A 19732-nucleotide genomic window follows, 5' to 3' on the forward strand; every position below is an offset into this window, starting at 1 on the left:
AAATATGTGCGTTATTTACTAGCGGTGCTAGTCAAGAGCTAGTGAATACATGGCTTGATCGTTTTAGAAATAGATTTGACTGCACTCAGGCAGTAAAAATTTCAGAGTTTCTTAGTACTATAGCGTTATACGAGAAAAAAGCAAAGATCATAGTGGCAAGCGATAAATCGTTGCTCGATTTAGTAGCTTTTGCGTTGTTCTTTAAACAACGAACACCTTGGTTAGTAGCCTAGAGATGGTCAAGAAAGTAGAAGAATTTTTGTATAGATATTAGTATTATTATTGGTTAGTATAGGTATGTATTATTATTGGTTGGTTAGATATATGTATAGGATAAGGATATATTATTAGTAAATTATTATGATTTAGTATTTAGTAGCGATAGTAATTTGATTATACGATATTTTGTGTTAGTAATATAGGACATAAAAATATGGGTAGTTATAGTATTATTATTATTATTGGAAGAAAATCTGACTATCAATTGGTTTTATTGTAGTATGTTTTTATGGCATATAGTTTTAATATAACTTAAATAGTGACGTAGAATAAAAATAGGAAAAAACTATGGAGAAGAAAAGCAAAACAAAAAGAAAATGAAACATGAATGATTTTGTGTGATTAGTTTTGCATTAGGATTTTAGATGTAAGAGAAGGCAAGAATGAAAAAAAAAACAAAAATGAATGATGCAATTGAAATAGAGTTAGTTTAGACGTAAGTTAAAATTAAGAAACCCTGTTAATTAGGCAAAACCTTTCATTAGGGGAAACTCTAATCAGGAAGGAAATCCCATTCTCTTCGAGTTAAAGTGGGTGCTTACCACACGTCGATGAGAATATTTTATTTATAATGCAACATAAGTCTTCCGTGATTGTTGAAAAGAGACACAGGAGTTGACTCGTACATCACGTGAAAGCCGTGCAAATTTTTTTTTGGTGGAGATATCCTTCATTTTTAGCTAATCCCTTAGGGTAAGGTTAAAATTAAGATAGAAATAATTAGTTAATAAATCATTTGATATTCTAGGGAATTCTAGGATAGTCAGAAGAGAGAGAGAGAGATGTTAGTAGAGCATCTAATAGTAGAGATAGAATATAATTATATTCTTCTAGTATAAAAGTAAAAATAGTCTAGATTAATCGATTCAGTAGTATTAGTCAGGAAGAAAGAGGAAAAGAGAGTTGGATTTAGGAATGTGAGTATTGAGAAGAAGGAAATTTTAGTGGAAGATAGATTTAGAATGTAAGTAATTATAGACGTAAGACGTAAATGAAATAACCATCAGTAGATCTATAACATAGACTATAATTAATAATAAAATGTGGAGAGAGAGAAGAAGATAGGAATAATAATTAATAGTAAATAATGTTAAATAAATAAATAAGAGTAAGAAGGGAGAAGTAAATATTGAAATTTATAGATTTAAGCATGCATCGACGAGTAGAGATATAGATAAATATGTATGCATATATGAGCGCTAGGAGTACTCCATGAGAATATAAGAAATAGTTATATAAATATAGAATATATATGAATAAAGCGCAAGAAAAGAAGAAAATGGAGAAATATTATCGGGGACATGCAGAGGATTTTTCCTGCAGACGAGAAGCCCTGAACAGATATAGAACTTTTGGAGTTGGAAATAAGAAGTAGTTTTAGACTTTCTTCGATAGTAGTCCTTCTCACACGCTATAGGCCCTGTCGGCAAGTGTTAAAATAATGTAATAATGTAATAATTTAATAATTTAATGTAGAGATAAGTGTAGAATAATAAGTTAAGAAGATTAATAATAATAATAATAATAAGATGAAGTTAACCTAGTGTAATTGTTGCGGAATGGCCATCCTAGACAATGAAAGTAGGTAAATAAATAAATAAATAAATAATAATTAAATAAATAGTCTATGGTTATGATTTAAAAGAATAATAGTCACGTCGTTGATAATGGAAAAAAAAGAGAGAATCACGTCACGTTAATTTAATTAAATTTAGGTATGGAGAAGAATTAAATTTTTAAATTTTGAAAAACCGTCAGATTTTGTAAAACCATGTATAGATAGTTATAAATATGCTAACTGTAGCCAATTGTTGATTGAGATGATACGGCAAGTCAGGCTGCCGTATTTAACGACCAAAGCCTTCAGGATTTTTAGGAAATGGAAAATCCATCATTTTTCTGAATCACAATCAATTTTTGTATGCAGTTAACAAGAGTTAGGGTTAATAATAATTATAGGTTAAGGACAAGTAAATAGTTATAGTATTTAAATAAATATATATATTCGCGTGTAAAATTCTTTTTTGGTACTTACCCATATAGTTAATCCAGTGAATAGTCCATTGTGTAATCCTGTGTAACGTCCATAACGTAATTATATCCATTAGAGTAAAGATCACATATTAATCAATAACTTTTTCACTTGTAAATATTTAATCACTTTATAATATTTTAATTTTAATATCACATTTTGAATATTTTAATCATGAACGGATATGCCAGATTGGTAGAGTAATGGTCGAGTACTAGTATGAATTTTGAATGTCGGTAACACTACTGTAGTGCAAGAGATCCCGCACGCAATCCCACGAATAGAGGTCACGAATTGGAACATTTTAGTGAATTCCAATAAACATTCGACGTAGATAAAAACATTCACGTACATCATGTGACATAGTGGTTTTGTAAAATAAAGTGTTTTAAAACTAATAGTGTAATAATTGCGACGCAATATTGGAACTTGATGTTATCCAGTCAACGGTGACGCGTGAATAGAAGGCAGGAAGTTGAATTAACCTTGACAAAGCTTGATTGAAAAACTGTTGAGCTTGCAGTTACTAGGTAGCATGAAGTGTCAGGATTTCCAATGTCCTGCTGCAGGATTTTCTTTCTGTTCAGATTAAATATCAGTGAATAAAATTTTTTATGAAAATAAAACATTAATATTTTCAAGTTTTATAGTGCAAATGTGAATATGTTAATTACATATGTTCTAAAAACTATGTTACAAGTTTTGATTTTTTTTACAGTTCCATCCATAGAGAGGTGGAAAGAGACGAAGTTAAAACATTACTGATACGGCCAATAAATTCATTGGTTGGCAAGTATGGACATTCAGAGTAATGGAAGTTTTTGGTTATTTGATACTGTAAAAGCGTTGTCGCTAAGAGGAGATAACTCAAGAGTACTTGCAAATGTATGTATGCACAATCACTCTTGACAAAATGTGATGTGCAAGTAGTTCAGCAAAAACTCGCTAGATGTCGCGAGGATATACTTTGCGACATTACATTTTGAAATGTCGTATTTTATAATGTTAGAAAGTAATACAAAGATTACAATTCGAATATATATTTTTAAATAAATGTTAGGTGAAGGAAGATTAATTAATATTTATATAATTATGTTGAATAGTAATACATATATTATTTCGTTTCAAGTTGATATTTATCCTTAATATGGTGTCAGTATATATTATGTACAGGGTGTTTATAGAAAATCGCCCTCTTACGATGTCGAATTTGGTTTGCGGAGCAACCAAGTTTTTAAGGGGGGACATGTGGAAGAACTCGATTTTCGAGAATAATAATTTGTATATTTTAGATTTATTGTTATGTTTATGTCTCGAAATCGTTAAGTAAGGTTATGGGAATTTAATGTTGAATATGTAAAGTTAATGCAAGCTGCACAATCTCGCTAATAGTTGTGTCAGCAATTCATTGTAAACAGTTGTGTATAAGAATGTCATCGTAACGTGTCTGGCAATGTAGGAAGGAAATGTTGACAATGTGTCTTTCCTCACATTAGCCAGATTCTAGAAATTGTACAAAACGTGAATTTGTGGGATTTTATGAATTTCATGAGATTACGGATGTGCGGAGAATTGCTTAGAATCGGGAAGTCAGAACGTGTCGAGGGTTGCAGTTTTGAGTTTTGACACATGGAAGGAATTTGTCTCTCCATGTGAAAACGGTGTCGCACGTGCCACAGCAGACGGAAAAGCAGACGATGGTAGTTGGACCCCGCCAAACAAAACCACAGGACGAGAAGGTTTTGGGTGGAGTTCCTGAGAGTTCTAGAGAGAATTCGAGAGGATCAGTTCCTGGGAGTTCCTAGAGAGATCTTGAGGATTAGTTCCAAGATTGTTCATCGACTTTGAAGATACTTGGGTTCGAGTCTGGAGAACCAAGTTCCATTGAATTATCAACCAGATGATAGGAGAAAACAGTACGTTGTACTTCAACATATTCTAACGACGCAGAACTTCGAGGGAGATTTACATTGAGAGGCCCATTCCTCAATGCCCACTTTCATCGTCCAACAACAAGGAGCGTCAGCTTAAGGAGCAGAGTTCAACACCAGAACGACGTGGGACAGCAACAGATTTATCCAGGTATGTGTGACTCCGAGTCAGAATTCAAAGCTCAATACTTGATCGTACTATACCTTACTGGCAAATGACTCCGAATATCCGTTATAGCAAACATTCAGAAATCTCACAGTTCATACATCAGATTACAGAAATACATTGTTTTATGTTAAATGAAGTGGACGTATATTTATTTGTTTAATCCCCATACGAAAACCTCTTGCAAGTTAAGTTATAATTTACCCACTCATTCTAGATGGTGAGTGGAAGGCGCCTAGTAGCACTCATCTTTGCATCCCCAAATAGGCACTGAGTGGCTAGATTGTCAATATAATGCATATCTACGTAATATAAATTTCAATCACTTGAATGAGAATCATATTAACCCTTACTTATTGTTTATTTAGTACATGAAAGAAACTGTGAGTGTAAGGGAGTTGATAGAGGGTGGCTGAGGGTGATTGAGTCGATTGAAGGCGAGGGTGGTTGAGGGTGACTGTGAGGGAGTCGATTGAGGGTGAGGGTGTCTGAGGGTGAGGGAGTCAATTGAGGGTGAGGGTGGCCGAGGGTGAGGAGAAGGGAGTCGACTGATGGTGAGGGTGACTGTGAGGAAGCCAACTAAGGGTGAGGGTGGCTGAGGGTGAGGGTGGCTGAGGGTGACTGTGAGGGAGCCAACTGAGGGTGAGGGTGGCTGAGGGTGAGGGAGTTAATTGAGGGTGAGGGTGAGTGAGGGTTAGCAAAAATGCTCATCTCTGCTCTGAACTCCGAAACAACCAAAAAACTGAGTTCTTTCGATTTACACCAATTTCATTAAGTTCAGCAATCTGAAAAAAGTTCAGCAAACCCGTGTAATGTGGGTTTCTGTCATCATGACATGGCGCGTCCTCAGTTTGCAGATCAAGGAGAAGGTCTCTAGATATAGAGGTTAGCTGCAAATATACTGAATAAGCAGTAGTGGACAGACGGCAAGTAGTCGTCCTCCAGCTTGGGTGAGGTTAACAACCTCGAACTGTCATTACATATATATATATTAACTATATATAAAATAACACGAACTATATATAAAATAAAAGGGTACTTCCGATTGACGTGGAAAGTTGAAATTTGGCATGATTGTAGCTTTTCGGGACTAATCCAGAGGAAAATAGTCAAAAGAGAATATTTGTAATTTTTAGGAGATCTAAAGTAGGCATGAAGAAATTCTCCATATTATTTCAATGGGTCTTTTTTGTACATATAATCTCATGTTTTAGGTACCGTAAGACAGGGTTACTTTGCACAAGATTTAAAGAATTTAAAAAAAAACCATCGCATGTAACTTACAAATGTAATGATTTAGAACACTGTATTTTAATACTTATATAAGGAAAACATTTGTGCAAATTCATTAGTAAACATTCAGTATGACCATAGTTATTGAAATATAAACTTCGGTACAAAGTATGTTGAACATACTAACATGATGTTTCTGTGCAATGTTTTCCCTACACTATTTATACATTTTACTTCACAAAACTGCATGCAATCTACAAATATTTATATTAGAATTAGGGTACTGGTATCGATACTTAGTATGAATTAGCAATATTTCTAAAGAAAATTATGTATTTTCTGGTACCGGCACAGGAACCACATTCTAATAGTTTAGCACATGTCCCACAAAAATGCCAACTCAGGAACAGAAAAAATCTCCGTTAGCTAATTTTCCTTGGTTATTCCTTATGTCTAAAAATATTATCCCAATCATAATCAGTGGAATATTTACGAGGTTTTGAACTTTCAGGCTAAAACTTACCCAAATTGCATGATTTCTTCTTTAAAACATCTAATCTAAAAATGTTAGTCTTTCTTATGCCTTCATAAGCCTCAAGCCCCCCCCCCAAAGTTTAGTGAATTCGAAAAACAAAGCGAAGCCATTGTGAGTGAAGCCCCTCTCAAACTATTTTACTGGGTCTGCCACTGTTCATTATTTTCCAACAAGAAATTCATCCCGGCATCTACATAAATAGGAAATTTACCTAAATTTAGAATGCAGGAAGTTCCAGTAGTAATAATTTTTGGACCTGTGCAAAGTAACCCCGATTAGAGGCTAAAACAGCTTTCTCCCAGTTTTACTTATTTTTATGACTTTAAAACCTTTCAAATTTCAATTTCAACTATTGCATCAAAGTCCCATTATACGCAGTAGTATGCTACAAAACTGACTCACATTTGACGGATATTCTTGTAGGTGATATCTTTCAAATTTTGGCGGCCTTTACAATGACTGCTTTCCATGCCTCTACAACAACAAACCCTCCGGATAACTAGAACTGATGTTAACCCCCAACATTATAGCCAAAATACAATTAGATGTTCTACCTTGCGCTGGCAGTTGAAACTTCCTCTTTACAGTTCATAGTTTTACCAACAGAGGACTGTGAAACTCTGTTCATATTTTGTGCAAAGTAACCCCTGATGGGCGAAGTCTTACGGTAACCCCGTCTTACGGTACTTCCAATTGTAATAAAAACTTGAAATTCAGTATGTTTGTACGTTTTCGTTAGTCTTACCTAAGTAAATCACTAAAAATAAAAATATTCAACTTTAGAGTGGTTTTATGGGGAACTGAAAAATCTTCTCCATGTTATTTATATGGGACACCTTTTACACCCCAAAATTATTGGGCACTTCCTGTAGGGCGACAATGATTAAATTTTACATGATTATAGCTTGGACTAATCGATATAAAAATTGCCAAAAGTGAATATTTTTAAGTTTTGGGGGGTCTAAAGGGGCGGTGAAGAAATTCCCCATGTTATTTAAATGGGAATTGTTTGGACATATAATCATATTTCAGGTACTTGGAATTGGAATAAATTCTTGAAATTCGGTATGCTTATACGTTGTCATCAGCGTTAACTAAGTAAACAGCCAAAAATAAAAAAAATCATCTGTAGAGTGATATTATGGATAACTAAAAAGTCTTTACAATTTTATTTATAAATGACATCTTCTACACCCCAAAATGTTGAAACACTTCCGATAAGATTAGAATGATGAAATTTCACATGATTGTAGCCTTCAAATACTAACCTACAGGAAAATTGCCAAAAGTGAATATTTTTATTTTTTATGGGGTCTAAAGGGGGATGAAGAAATTTCCATGTTATTTAAATGGGCATTTTCTTGAGATACAAAATCTTATCTTGTAGCTAGTTGAAATAGGAAAAGAAAAAAAATCGGTAGAATTGTGGGTTTAAGAGGTGCGAGGACGTAGGCCGAGTAAACGTGGGGGTCAGCGACGAAGCCTCCAGCTGTGCCAAATTCAGGAAATGTAATTAAAAAGCAAATGCACAAAATTCACTCTTGATGCAAAGGTTGATACATAAGACATGCGAGGCCGTAGGCCGAGCAAACTGGGAGGTCTGGGGGCGGAGCTCCCAGCTAGCCAAAGGCTAGTATATATATAAAATTATAGGAATAAACCACTTCCATTAATCAAGTACTTTTGTTAATTTCATGTTAAACTATGTATGTATCTTGGCGGACATAAATCATTGATCAGGTAATGGCGACTGCTTTGAACTTTCTAAGCTGGGACAAAGAGACTTAACGTAACCACATTAAAGGCAAATCGTTTACCACGTACTGATCGTTGTCCAGTAAGCTAGAGTTTCTTGGATCGAATCTCCGTCGGTATTTTTCTTTCTTACTTTAAATTCTTACTTCTTTTTTTCTTACTGTTTTTCTTACTTACTGTAGAATATTTGGTGGCGATAACACACGTTTTATTATATTCAGATATTTAATACTCAGATGTTTCAATACTTGAACCGTCAAATCTTCACGAATAATAATAAACTAATAATAATTATTACTATCTCGTAGAAGATTAAAAGCTAGGAGCTAATTATCAGTCAGGTCATACCATTACAAGCAGAAACGTGACATTTGGCAAGAATATTTCGGTTCACGTTAACCACAAGAAGAGTAATTTCTAATCTCGTTTCTAAAACAAACAAAATAACATGAGAATTAATATTATACATTCGAGACGGGACAAGGCTAACTCAAATTATCGTCTAGCTTTGCAGATGAGAATCGAGACGAGACGAAAAGTATCGTAAACATTACTCATCTTGTCTCGATTCTCGGAGTAGTGTATGTACATTCTTTAACTAACAATTGCTCTGTAGACTGAATCTTATAGGCTAATAGGCTATTTTGTTACTTTGTATTTCAGAGCTCATTGAATTATGGTTTGCGTAGGTATTTTTCTAGCAAAGCATTTATAATGACCTCTGCATATTCCAAAAATTAGTTTATTACATGCCTTGGCTTGTGTATAGCCCGCTCCCCCCAGTTCTTTGTCACCGGAACTGGAAGAATCACTACTACTACTTATATCGAGAACAGAACCCAACCAACCCCTGCGGGGCTTCTAACCCGTTCCTACTACTACTACTACTATTGCTACTAACTACCACTACTACTACTACTATTACTACTACTGCTACTGCTACTACTACTACTACTACTTATACTAAAACTTCCTTACCACAAGATTTACATCTTAAATCTTTATAACATGCGATTCCGATTCATTATGAACTAGTATGAATCGTTAGAATCACTATGATTCGTTAAAAATCACTGGGGGGAGCGGGCTATACTCAATCCCATGCCTTATTATTGAGTGATATTCAGTTATTTTTACCACAGTTATTTTCCTTAAAACATACGTTAACATGTCAAAAATTTCATGGGTTACTGCTCCTAAATGTTATTTATGCAGTTTTATCTACTTTTAATGTTAGGCTTATTTTTTAGGTCTAACAACACCTAAACTTTATCCCATATAAATAATACGTACCAAACAATTTTAACACCAATTAACAAATACCAGAATGCGCTTTAATACCTCCCACATGAACTGAGATAAATTACAATGCATATATAAATTTTAAATATAAGAACCAATACATATTATAACGCTGCAAAATCTATCAAAAAACAATATAATATAGAATAATCTATACAATTCTTTTTCTTCTTTTAACATTGTAATGAGCTGGCACCTATTACTGCAATATATTCCAACATCTTCCCCCGGTCTTCTCAAAATAGTATAAGCCATTTAATTCTTCCTTGGACGAAATCGAAAGTAACCTTTTCACTACTTCTTTTCTTATTTAGCAATCACCTTACCATGCTAATAATTCTGAGTACGAAGCCTTATCAGAGAACTAAGCTCCTTCTAACTTCTGTGCACACAGCTTCTCTTGAACACTAAGTTCCTCCTAAACTTCTGAGCGTCTAACTCCTATTGAGCACTAAGTTCCCTTAAAACAACTGAGCACTAAGCTCCCTTAAAACTGAGCACTAAGCTCCTTTGAAGCACTGAGCTTCCAGCTCCCTTTGAGCACTAAACTCCCTTAAAATAACTGAGCACTACGCTCCTCTGAAGCACTGAGCTTTCTCTATTTTCTGAGCATCCCGCTCCTTTTGAGCACTAAGCTCCCTTAAAGCAACTGAGCACTAACCTTCTTTTTCAGCACTAAGCTTCCTTTGAACGTCTGAGCACACATCTCTTTTAATCATCTGAGCACACAGCTTCTTTTTGAACACCTAGCCCTCATTTTTTCTAAGCACAAAGCTTCGATATCTACACATGCTTCGGATATTATCTTTCTCCTTATGCATCTGGTCGATCTGAACTTTACTTCTGCAGTTAAACTTACTTGCTTTATCAAACTTCATAGCAATTCTCGTGAGCCGATTCCCAAAAGTTATAAGAATGAAACAGGTCCGTCTCAAGCAGGACTTCGCCAATGTTAACATGTCAAAAATTTCATTTGTTACTGCTCCTAAATGTTATTTATGCAGTTTTATCTACTTTTAATGTTAGGCTTATTTTTTAGGTCTAACAACACCTAAACTTTATCCCATATAAATAATACGTACCAAACAATTTTAACACCAATTAACAAATACCAGAATGCGCTTTAATACCTCCCACATGAACTGAGATAAATTACAATGCATATATAAATTTTAAATATAAGAACCAATACATATTATAATGCTGCAAAATCTATCAAAAAATAATATAATATAGAATAATCAGTGGCGTATTTAGGGGGGTGGCTTCCGGGCTTAAGCCCCCGCCGAAATATTACTTAGTATAGTAAAGTAAATGAAATATCTTGCAGAATTTTGACATTTCCAAGCAAAGCCCCCCCCCGAAAGTTAGCAAAGCCCCTCCCGAAACAAAATCGTAAATACGCCACTGAGAATAATCTATACAATTCTTTTTCTTCTTTTAACAATAAGATTTTATATTGTCATGAGCTGGCACCTATTACTGCAATATATTCCAAAAACATACAATACAATACTTTCTACATTATTATCATTGAATATTTGAGACCTCAATATTATGTTCTATTAAAATCCAAATAACCATACTGAAGTTTAGAAAAATGAAAAGAACTTTTTTTGATCCTTAAAAGAATGAATTGCCTTATAAGAGATACTTTGGAAGGAAAAGAAGGGGAAAAAAGTGTTAGCTCCTGGACAATATGAAAATCGAACCTCCGGATGCCTTAACAGAAACCAAGTAGGATTTGTCTTCATCACGATACAAAGTAACACCTTTTCTTTGGATAAAAGACTTTGGATTATCTTGGCGTTATATTGATATTTTTAAGAGAATATACATACAAATATAAAAACAGAATAGTTCCTATTTACTAATTTTGGTTGAACAGATATATGGAACGTGTTGGAAATGGCGAACGAAAATATTATTTCTAGTAAAAGTGGAGGAACTTAGAAGCAAATCAACAATAAAACAATAATCTTTCAGATACATTTATGACTCATATCTTGTGTATTCATGAAGTTTTTGCTAAACACGCTAAGTTTTCAGAGAGTAGAAATCGAGATTGTAGACTGTGACGTCATGTTGTCAGTATTTCCCTTGTGAAGGAATTCATTTCAACTCCAACTTGTAAGGACAAGAGAAATTGATTATTTTTCATGTTATGATACATCAGAAATATCAACATTGTAAATTGTAAAATATTTCTCTATTACCTCGGCGGAAATCAAACCGCGGACCCCTAAATTACGAAACGAATGCTCAAGCCACTACCCTAAGACTGCTCTTTCAAGTAAGAGTCAAGAAACGCTCGTGTATGTAACAAATTGCAAATGTTTACGACTCGAATATTTTATTAACGATGAAACACTGATTTCGGTCATGATAAAATACTATAGTCCAGAGAATTCAAATTTAAATTAAAAAAAATACAAACACGCAAGAAAATAAAGGAGAAAGTGGTCTTAAGAGTAATTCGAATTATTAACTGGAACCTGGTGCCTCAGACCACTCCTTTTTCTGATTCACCGAAAGTATCTCCGTCACTTATCTCTATTATATTCGGTTATTATCGTTTTACAGTTATTTCCAGTAACCTTGAACGACAGGAACACGAACACAGATACGTCAAGGACATTTAATATTTCAAGGGCTCTCCCACTGGAAATCCAAACCGATACCCCGCCTACTGAACTAACTTATGGGTGGGGTACCTGGTTCGTTCTCAAGGCCAGTAAGCTTGAGAATGACAACATTGTGCTTGTGGGTTTTCTCGGGACACTTCCACTTTCTCATTCAACCAATTCGCCCATCATAATTCATTTGGTTTAATCATAGTCTTCCTCAAGCTAACAGGCATAATCGTGGGACATTAAACGTAAAGATTAGATTTTCAAGCTGATAACCCAAACCTATTCAAACCGAAAAACAGTTGTATTTTATAGTGTTCATTAAGGTGTTTTCACAAAAAATGCATATTGAAAAAAACCCATGGGGAATCGTAATTCCATTCAAAAGTGAAACAGCAGACTCATAATACCTTAACCTAAAACGAAACCACTACATATCGTTTGGAGCTTTTGCAAAATATATACGGATATTCTGAAAAGTGGCAATATAGTGTCTGTTTTCAAACAAACCTGAACCAAATTACGGTTCGTTTTTTCAAACAAAACGGGCACATTGTTTCAAGCTTAAACCTAACGCAAACCGGTTAACCGACCAGAGATGGCATGGGTAAATGAAAACTTGATCCATGACCCACTGACCCACCACCTACCGTGACCCATTCTGATCCTAACCCACCATGACCCACCACCCACCGAAAAACACTCTGACCCACCACACCACTTTCAGTGACCCACACTTACCCATCATCCACTATGACACACTCTGACTCACTTACCGACCAAAACACATCGTCATCCACTCTGACACATGATCCACGGCCTATTGTCTAGCGATTAAAGAGTTTACACTTGTTATAAAACCAGGTTGTGAAATTCTAACTAATCGGAGTTTGAATTTCTACGGTCAATCCCTCAAGCATCGCTCTGTTACAATAACGATGGATCTGACCTTGACGATAGAAAATGGTAAAGTGTTTGTCATGGGTAAAATTACGATGAATTTCAATTAAATTATAATGTTCTAATTATTTCCTTGTTGGATTATCGATACTTTTCAGTGGAAAAACGGATGGAATTTTCAAAATCGCAAATCAAGGTAAGTAAGTTCGTTCCCAGGGCAAGTAAGCTTGAGATGGACAACATCGTGCTCGTGGGTTTTCTCGGGACACCCCGTAAATGTGTCTGAAACGTGTCGCATAGTTTTGGAGCTATGGGCCTTTTAAAGTTCATTTTTTCATGTTTTCGGCAGCATATAACTTCAAAACGAAGCATTTGTGCACCCAGGTTGGTCTATACTTTTTATGTTATATTGGTGTCATGAATCAACCCGCAAACGTTGTCTGTTGTTTTGGAACATCCTATATATATATATATATTGGGCGGAAAGAGCGGACAATAGGGGTTTTACCTCCAAATTTTAAGTACATAATGGCAGTTAATTTCACTAGACAATAGTAACAATTACAATCTAGATACATTACGTGTTCCACTAGAGTTAGAATGGGTCGGCCTGTCAAGTGGGTCGAGTTTTCTGAGTGGGTCAGTTGATCGTGGGTCCAACAGCATCTGACCCACCCACTGCGACCCACCACCCACCATGATCCACTCTGACCAACTGACCCACTCTGCTCACTGCATTGTAGACAGCATCCTCTGAGCAGCAATTTTTTTTTCACCCTCGATGCTAGCTATAGAAACTAAAACACGTTTCTGATTGATTGCAGTTTGCGATTGTCCAAACCTTCTAGTGTATGTATTGTGTAATATAGTAGTAATAGAAGAAAATTGTTACTTTGTTGGAATTGAAGAACATTAAAGAAGCAGTTGAGGTTAAATTTATATAATGGCAGCCAATGAAACAAAACGAGCCCTGCGGGGCTTCTAACCCATTCCTACTACTACTACTACTACTACTACTACTACTTATACAGGGGAATCGTATAGTAAAACTGCACTCGTAACGTAAGTAAACCACTTTTGTAGTATTATTTTTTATAAAAATAAAAAAACTTTCCTTCGCCAGGGTTTGAACCCAGATCAAAAACAATTATAATTACTAGCGCATTGCCCTAGTACGTTCGGCCAAGAAGACTGTCAGTAACAGATATGTGATTTCTGCTATATTTTTGCAGCATGAGAAAATGATCCGGTTATTTAGCTCCGATGAACAGGGTTAGGCGTGATTTAAAAATATGCTTCTGAACACTGGTCAATTTGTCTGCGGTTTACTTTCAAGGGCTTCATTTTCCTTTTTCATTTGTTTCTGTTTACTTACCTGAGATGAGTATCTCTAAGTGAAAGAACTTGTGGCATTTTTGGATATTGATATTTTTGTAATTGTAATAATAGCAATATTACTTATACTGGTATCCGGTCAAAACAGCGCGTGGACAAAAACAGCGCAAGGACAAAAACCGCGCATGCAAATACCGCATGAACAAAAACCGCGCAAGGACGTAAACCACGAATGCAGATACCGCGTGGACAAAAACCGCGCACGCAAGTACCGCGTGGACAAAAACCGTGCAAGAACAAAAACCGCACAAGCACAAAAACCGCGCAAGGACAAAAACAGCGCAAGCAAATACCGCGTGGACAAAACAGCGCATGGACAAAAACCGAGCAAGGACATAAATCGCGCATGCATATACCGCGCGAGCGAAAACAAACAACAGCCATGGACAAAAACCATGGATGAACATTTTCCACTAACCTCGCTCGCACTCGAGCTCACTCCTTTTAACTGAGCTCGGGCTCACTCAGGCTTGCAGTAGTAGAAAATGGATCGATCTGGCTCATAATAGAACAACCTAGCTCATAAGAGGCCAACTCACAAGCCCCTGGGAAAATGACCACCGTGCACCGTGAGCCCACGGTCTTTTACGACCTCCATTTTAGGGGTGAATTTATTCCCTTTTATGAGCACTTTTAAGGGGTGTATTCGTTCTCTTTTATGACCACTTTTAAGGGGTGAACTCGTTCCCTTTTACGAGCCCCCCCTGGGAATTGACCACCATACAACGTGAGTCCATGGTCTTTTACGACCTCCATTTTAGGGGTGAACTCGTTCTCTTTTATGAACACTTTTTCAGGGGTGAACTCGTTTCCTTTTATGAGCACTTTTTCAACCCCTGTTTTAATTACGAACGCATAGAAGAGCAGATAACACATAAGAGTACGTAACATAACAAGGGTTCAACCCCTATTTAAATATAGCAGAGCTAATACAAGAGTATGGCTTATTTTCCAACTCCTATTTTAACATAATATTCATTCCCCCTACGAACAAGACTACATAACATAGCAGGGTGAACTCGTTCCCTTTTATGAGCATATTTTTCAACCCCTATTTTAACATGGCAGATAACACATAAGATTACGAACACATAACATAGCAGGGGTGAACTCGTTCTCTTTTATGAGCATATTTTTCAACCCCTATTTTAACATAACAGAAATGACATAAGAATACATAACTCATTCCAACCCTTATTTTAACATAACGAGCAAGGATTACAATCGAACACCCACGGTCTACAGATAATCATTTTAGAGGGTGTATTCATTCATTCTCTTTGATGACCATTTTTTCCACCCCTAATGAAATTACATAGGAGAGCAGATAATACATAAGATTCGTTCCCTTTTATGAACACCTTTTAGGGGGTGAACTCGTTCCCTTTTATGATTACTTTTTCAACTCCTATTTCGAACATTTTAACATAGCAGAAATGACATAAGTATGTCCTCAAACTACTGACCATCGTGAACAAAGGTCAAACTCGAAAACGAAACAACATATCGAGGTGCTGTTTCCACATTTAGCAATTGGTCATCAAAAAAGTACTGACCATCAAGGTCAAAAATTAAAACTCGAAAACAGAGCCACATTTAGCAATAGGTCATCAGGTACTACATGTTCCAAAATTAGTGGTCATCGAGGTCAAAGGCCAAAATTATTAAAACCAAATAACTCTTAAATGGATCCACATATTGAGTTGCTGTTTCCAAATCTAGTAACTGGTCATCAACTACTACAAGTTCCAAAATAGTGGCCATCGAGGTCAAAGGTCACAGTACTTAAAACCTAATAACTCGAAAACGGAGCCAAATATCGAAGTGGTGCTTCCACATTTAGCAATAGGTCATCAACTACTACAAGTTCCAAAATTAGTGGTCATCGAGGTCAAAGGTCAAAATACTTAAAACCCAATCACTCGTAAACTGCGCCACATATTGAAGTGCTGTTTCCAAATCTAGTAACTGGTCATCAACTACTAAAAGTTCCAAAATAATGACCATCGAGGTCAAAGGTCAACATACTTAAAACCTAATTACTCGAAAATGGATCCACATACTCAGGTGCTGTTTCCACATTGAGTAATAGGTCATCAACTACTACAAGTTCCAAAATAGTGGCCATCGAGGTCAAAGGTCAACATACTTAAAACCTAATAACACGAAAACTGAGCCACATATTGAGGTGCTGTTTCCAAATCTAGTAACTGGTCATCAAATACTACAAGTTCCAAAATAATGATCATCGAGGTCAAAGGTCAAAGTACTTAAAACCTAATTATTCGAAAATGGATCCACATATTGAGATGGTGTTTCCAAATTTAGTAATTGGTCATCAACTACTACAAGTTCCAAAAATAATGAAAGCCCAATGAACCAATGAATGCAAATAACTCTTAAACTGAGCAACGTATTGAGGTGCTGTTTTCAAGTCTAGTAATACGTCATCAACTACTACATGTTCTGAAAACACTGACCATCGAGGTCAAAGGTAAAATATTTAAGCCTTAATAACATGTAAACAGCGTGTCGGATAAAAAACTTGTGTGACCTATTCAGTTTTGTACCAAGCAGAAAAAGTGAAGAATGAATCAATTTGAGTGGTTTATTTGCTATTTTACTAACGAGGAATGCCATTTTGTACTACTCAAACAAACGAAGGAATAAATTTGTATTAACCTAAGAAAAGCGAAAAATGCTCATTTTAATTAAACGAATTAATAAATTTATACTAACTAGAAAAAAAGCGAAGAAGGACTATTTTGTACTATTCCAATAAACGAAGAAGTATTCAGTTTTCTACCAACTAGAAAAACAGACCGAAGGAGGACCATGTTAACTATTTAAATAAACATAGGAATAAATTTGTACACCGAGGAAAAGCAAAGAACCAACCAACCAACTGGAAAAGTGAAGAAGAGCCACTTCAACAATCTTAGAATTTTATATCATTAGGTACTGTTTAAACAAACGAGAAATGACAATTTTAACTAGCTCAGAATTTATGTAACAAAAGAACAAATTTGAATGTTCTGTTTTTGTATCAAACCAGAAAAAACCTAAGAAGGATCATTTTAACAAGTTTATAATTTCTGTACTTTTTCGTGCTATTCAAGTGAAAGAAAGAAATAATTTGTGTCCTCAAAAATGAAAGTTCAATTTAGCTAGCTGAGTATTTTATATCATCTTGTAGTATTTAAATATACGAAGAAAGCGAACATGGACCATTTTACTCAAATTTGGATGGAGTATTTATATTTGTATGAACCAGAAAAAAATGAAGAAGGTCCGTTTTGACTAGTTCAATATTTCTGTACAATTTTGTACTACCCAAATAATCACAAGAAAATCAAAGAAGGGTCATTTTAACTAGATCAGCATTTTATACCTTTTTGTGCTATTCAAATAATAGAGGGAACAAATTTCAGTGGTCTATTTTATTTTTGTACCAATCAGAAGAAAAGCAAAGATATGCCATTCTCAGACTTTTATACCATTTTACTACTCAAACAAACAACGAAGTATTTAGTTTTGTACGAACCAGAAAAATTTGATTGGATTATTTCCTTAGGTACCAACTGGAAAAAGTGAAGGGACATTATTCAAATAAACGAAGGAATGAATAAAATTTAGGTGGATTATTTTCTTTTGTACCAACTGAAAAAGAGAAGAAGAGCTACTTTAACTAGCTCATTACGTACTGTTTAAGGAAACGAAAATTGACCATTATGTAACTTTTGAACTACTGAAATGTTCTATTTTTGTATCAATCAGAAAAACACGAAGAAGGATAATTTTAACAAGTTGATAATTTCTGTGACGAAAAAATAATTTGGGTGTTCTACTTTTTTATACCAAACAAGGAAGAACCATTTTAACTTGCTGAGTATTTTATACCATTTTGTACTACTCAAATAAACGAAAGAAAAAGCGAAAAAAGACCTTTTTAACTAGCGCAGAATTTCTGTAACAAGAAAGAAAAGCAAAGATATGCAATTTTAACTATTTAAACAAAACGAAGGGATAAATATAAGTGATCTATTCCATTTTGTACCAAGGAGGAATGCCATTTAAATACTACAAGATGATATAAAATACTCAGCTAGCTAAATTGAACTTTCATTTTTGAGGACACAAATTATTCCTTTCTTTCACTTGAATAGCACGAAAAAGTACAGAAATTATAAACTTGTTAAAATGATCCTTCTTAGGTTTTTTCTGGTTTGATACAAAAACAGAACATTCAAATTTGTTCTTTTGTTACATAAATTCTGAGCTAGTTAAAATTGTCATTTCTCGTTTGTTTAAACAGTACCTAATGATATAAAATTCTAAGATTGTTGAAGTGGCTCTTCTTCACTTTTCCAGTTGGTTGGTTGGTTCTTTGCTTTTCCTCGGTGTACAAATTTATTCCTATGTTTATTTAAATAGTTAACATGGTCCTCCTTCGGTCTGTTTTTCTAGTTGGTAGAAAACTGAATACTTCTTCGTTTATTGGAATAGTACAAAATAGTCCTTCTTTGCTTTTTTTCTAGTTAGTATAAATTTATTAATTCGTTTAATTAAAATGAGCATTTTTCGCTTTTCTTAGGTTAATACAAATTTATTCCTTCGTTTGTTTGAGTAGTACAAAATGGCATTCCTCGTTAGTAAAATAGCAAATAAACCACTCAAATTGATTCATTCTTCACTTTTTCTGCTTGGTACAAAACTGAATAGGTCACACAAGTTTTTTATCCGACACGCTGTTTACATGTTATTAAGGCTTAAATATTTTACCTTTGACCTCGATGGTCAGTGTTTTCAGAACATGTAGTAGTTGATGACGTATTACTAGATTTGAAAACAGCACCTCAATACGTTGCTCAGTTTAAGAGTTATTTGCATTCATTGGTTCATTGGGCTTTCATTATTTTTGGAACTTGTAGTAGTTGATGACCAATTACTAAATTTGGAAACACCATCTCAATATGTGGATCCATTTTCGAATAATTAGGTTTTAAGTACTTTGACCTTTGACCTCGATGATCATTATTTTGGAACTTGTAGTATTTGATGACCAGTTACTAGATTTGGAAACAGCACCTCAATATGTGGCTCAGTTTTCGTGTTATTAGGTTTTAAGTATGTTGACCTTTGACCTCGATGGCCACTATTTTGGAACTTGTAGTAGTTGATGACCTATTACTCAATGTGGAAACAGCACCTGAGTATGTGGATCCATTTTCGAGTAATTAGGTTTTAAGTATGTTGACCTTTGACCTCGATGGTCATTATTTTTGAAACTTTTAGTAGTTGATGACCAGTTACTAGATTTGGAAACAGCACTTCAATATGTGGCGCAGTTTACGAGTGATTGGGTTTTAAGTATTTTGACCTTTGACCTCGATGACCACTAATTTTGGAACTTGTAGTACCTGATGACCTATTGCTAAATGTGGAAGCACCACTTCGATATTTGGCTCCGTTTTCGAGTTATTAGGTTTTAAGTACTGTGACCTTTGACCTCGATGGCCACTATTTTGGAACTTGTAGTAGTTGATGACCAGTTACTAGATTTGGAAACAGCAC

The sequence above is a fragment of the Thermobia domestica genome, chromosome 11 (assembly GCF_964235325.1).
Source record: "Thermobia domestica chromosome 11, izTheDome1.hap1.1, whole genome shotgun sequence".
Classification (NCBI taxonomy): domain Eukaryota; kingdom Metazoa; phylum Arthropoda; class Insecta; order Zygentoma; family Lepismatidae; genus Thermobia; species Thermobia domestica.